Raw genomic sequence first — 4,514 nt, forward strand, 5'->3', positions numbered from 1 at the left:
TAGAATGATTTTTCTTGCGTAACATTATTTGTGCTTCCCGTTTCGATAAAATTTTTTCATTAACAAACTTAGGAATTAGGGAACATGAATCCTCATATTTTTGTGACCTATTGATGGATTATTTTTTATGATTTCCAAATTTGTAAATGTTGGGCACAATATTGAAGAAAGGTAATGGCAACAATATCGACTCTATAAGAATAATGCCAAAGAATATTGATTTGTATAGCAATAATGTGTTAACATAGTGCGACATATATCAGGATGTTTTTGTGACCTCTCGATCGATGGATTACTTTTTATGATTTCCAAAAGTATGGTAGCGACTCTTAATGAGGTTGTAAACCTCGACTGTGTAGCAACGATGTGTTGAGAGGGTGTGACGAATTGACATGATCACGGCAGTGTCGTGGCGACGTTTTTAATGAGGCTATAAACCTCGTCCTTGTCGATGGCGAAGGCGGTCTGCAGCACGTCCTCGGGCAGGGGAGGCTTGGCGGCGAACAGAGCGGGGGCGACCTGGGAGGTGCCCGGGTTCTGGCTGTTGAGCGCGGAGATAGCGAGGGCAGGCTTCTTCTTGTCCGGGTTGATCTGGAAGTGGACGAGGCCGCGGGGAAAGACGAAGAGATCGCCCTTGTAGAGGGTCTGCTGGAAGAGGGTGTTGTTGGTGGTGGAGACGAAGCCTACCACAAGCGTGCCCTCGGCAAGGAAGAGAACCTCGGTGGCACGCGGGTGGACGTGTGGAGGGTTGAGCCCACCATTGGGCGCGAAGTCGATGCGGGCCACGGACAGGCCTTGGGTGTTGAGTCCAGGGAAGGTAAGGGCCGACGCCAGCTGCACAGCGGAGCCGAGCGCCTTGTTAAACTGGCCTTGCTGGCGAAGCAGAGGAGAGGCGAAGTCCTTGGCCTCCACTTGTTGGGGATTCTTGCACAGCAGACCGTTCACGGTTGTGATTCCGGCCGCCTGCGCCCACTGATCAGCCACGCAGAAGTCCTGCAAGGGGTCCTCGTCCGCCGCCTCAGTGCGAGATATCGGGTCGACGAGCTGCTGCGCCAACGTGATAGCTACAATTAGCATAGCAAGCTTTAATGATGATGCCATGGATACAGTATCGCGTATGGTGAGTCAGGACGGTAGGTATGAGAAAGCAGGGGCCCGAATGGTTCTCTACTAGGTAATTAACCTCTTCCGATCAGCGAATACTGTATAAACAGATCACGCTTTTCAGCAAGCACAAATGGGGCTTTCTAACGTCTAGGAGTGAACAACTGCTGCGCCGCTGATCGAATGGTGGGAAGATGGAGCCCTCGATTGCATATAAGTAGTACGAGCTAGATGCGTGGATAATCATCCGTGTGCCAGGTCATGAGCTTGTTTACCAGGTCTTTCATGCTCTTGTGGATCCAATCACGCGGGGAGGTTTTTCGTCGCAAAGCAAGTTTTATCCGGCCTGATTAACATTAAAAATAAGAGACTCTACGTTCAGCAAACGTGTATGCAAAAAGTATTTATCTAATGTAAAATACCTACGAAGTCGTCCTTCACGCGTTCATGGAATGCTTCCGGTCGCTCCGGCCTACGACTTGGTGGAGAATCCTTTCTCATCGGCTTTCTTGTCACACGCGTAGTTTAATGAAGTCAACGTCTACGATGTTTTTCCAAAACGGATAGAAAACATGTTTTCATGAGCGTTGCCCGTTTATGGTAATGGCCACTACAAGGTGTGAGCTTGGGGATTTTCATATTTACATCATTAATCCATCTAATATTGTGATTAATAACATAAACTAATGTTATTCTTGTAATGTGCAAGAGAATGCAATATTACCCAAGACTTGCTAGATAGAATGTAGTGAGATGGTCTAATAAACCCAAGGTCGAGAGTTCCATTCTTATGGGCAAGAGTATTCCACAATGTAATAAGGTGATGTAATCATAAGGGCCTACCAAGGTAAAAGTGGAGTCTAAGTTTAGATATAATAACCATATGGGAAATTTACATAGGAATAGTTATAAAGGTGCTAAAATAATAAAGAATTTTGGATAGATATTAAGAAATGAGCTTCTCAAATTACACATATCAAGTTCATCTTTTGCTCAGTCTTAAGTTTTTGTTTTACAAGTTAATAGTAATATATACTTAAAGATCTCTTAAAATTTTATTTATCATGTTATATTATGTATATTTGATTTGGTTTAGGAATTTCTCAACAACTCTATTTGTGTGTGTGTACACGTGTGCATAGATATGTGCAACTGGAGGATGGGCTCGAGGGATTCACTACATATATATAATGTATATCATGTGAGTTCAAGGCTTGTTTATACATAGCCTTATCTGTCAATTTTCCTTGAATAAAACCTAGGGAGTTCAATTTATAGAACATGTGAGATACCATGTGAATTCAAAGGAATTGGTATTTTACTTAGTAAAATTTAAAGGATTATATTTACAAAATGGGGTTTTCAATTATACTTTGGAAAAAACCCTAATTTTAGTAAAGTAAAAGGAGTCATTTTATAGCCTTACAACACTTAGAGAATTGGTGCTTCTTAATACCCTTTCAGCATACATTATACAAATTATTTTTAATAGTTGCATCCCAGAAAATAAAACACAACCCTTATTTATTCAATCTATAAGTAACTCCTTTATATGACACCAATCTATATATAAAAATAGTTTTTTTAGAGCACTTGTTTTGAACCCATGTGATACACAAATATATTCAAGAGTAGCCACCTCAAGGGGATGGGAAATACATGTGTAAGCTACACATGGGTACACATTTATATGTGTGTATAGACACGCATATGTATGGATGTTAAAGATATAACCTTTCCAAATACCTATGCATGTAGGGATATATACTTTTGCATGCATACTGACAAAATAGTTATCAAGGATGTTTAAAAGAAGTTCAAAAGATTTCTATAACTAAGTTTCCACACTTCCAAGAAGGCATATTCTAAAATAGTAAAGTAGTTGATTGTAATGCAACTCTATTACACTGCACACACAAGGTTATTGGAAGACAAATGATTAGGCATTTAACTTTTGTAAACATCAACCATGTGTGCATATGGGAAAGTGAAACAAGCTTAATAAACTTGTTTGATAGAGACCTTTGCATTGTACACTAATTAGACATCTTTTTCTTTGAAGATGATGCATTAAAACGATGGTAATGGTGAAAGTTCATTTATAATATCATATTTGCGAGTGAACAAGAAAAGTAGCACCACATTATCATATGCTAATGAGGTCCTTTAAGACATGTCTTACTTGCCCTTGTGCGCAATGTATACGAGAATGTAAAACCAAACCCACACACAAGCGAACCCTCCTCACTACAACACATCCTTTGGCAAGTATAGATTGTAATTACTATTTAACTTGTACGAATTTGCTCTTGTTAGTGGGGTTTCACTTCCTAGCTTGAATGCAAGAACTAAAAGCTTAACACCCATACACTAATGGAAGTGTATTTACCATTGGTATGTGGCTTCTATGGCATTGGTTGGATTTCCTAGATATAAGACCAAAAATGGTAGCTCCTTTTGTATGTTTTAATAGCACACATTGTGGTATGGCATTCATTGGGCCCCTTGTATCAACAAATACTATTGTGCAACTCATGATCCTAGTAGTTACTACACTTGCATGTTTGGTTGGATGGCCAAAGCCCCATCCACATAAACTACTATGGTAATCTATATGTTCTTCTATGGAGATAAGCATCCTTTGTTGGATAATCTCTATATTCATAAAGAATGTAGTTGCACTTAGATGATTACCAAGGCTAATATCTACACGATATTGCCCAACTTGGCCCTTGTGAGCTAGCCACTTCTTCACTCAGCATGGTTGGCCTCTCCTTTTCTCAAATTGGTAGGATTGATGAATTATTTGAGTCCCATGATATAATGTGCCTTTATGGACTATTTAGCTATGTCTTTACCTTTTCCTATAGCTAATTTATCACACCTATCAGAGATAGAATTAATTTTTCTAGACCATAAAATTAACAAGCTCTATAAGCCATTAACCTTTCAATACGTTTTTGTCACATAAAAAAACATGTAAATGTTTCCTTCTCTGCCCAAGTAATGTATGATAACTCGTATTATTATTGCTTCCTATCTTCCCTAGCCCTATCTCTCTCTCACCTTGCATTGCGATTTCATCCATAATAGCCTTTGTGACACAATACAAGTGTTGGCCTACATTATATATGGATATATAGACCAATGTTAACTATATGAAAGGGATTAGCTTGATCAAACTTGCAGTAAGCTACTTCTAAAAATAGGGGGTATTAAGATCCCACAATGGTACTCCTAGCCTTCCATGAATGTGGTATGTGCTTTTCTATTGATTGTCTCATGACTTATTCTTTATGGAAAACAAGTTCTATAAGGCTTAAACATACCCCACTTTTCCACCTTGTATCATAATAGCATGGTATCTTATCTATGGTTATATTTCTCCTTTTCCATCGTGCATTATTTGA

The 4,514-nt window shown here is 39.3% G+C and overlaps 1 pseudogene; it reads right to left on the reverse strand.

The window, feature by feature from the left end:
- Positions 1 to 396: 396 nt before the first annotated feature.
- On the reverse strand, positions 397 to 1,272 carry LOC148009356 (germin-like protein 8-2 pseudogene; annotated as a pseudogene).
- Between the last annotated feature and the right edge of the window lie 3,242 nt (positions 1,273 to 4,514).

Source organism: Lygodium microphyllum, unplaced genomic scaffold, assembly GCF_053477565.2.
Source record: "Lygodium microphyllum isolate KBCC unplaced genomic scaffold, Lygodium_microphyllum_v1.1.10 scaffold_31, whole genome shotgun sequence".
NCBI classification, from domain to species: Eukaryota; Viridiplantae; Streptophyta; class Polypodiopsida; order Schizaeales; family Lygodiaceae; genus Lygodium; species Lygodium microphyllum.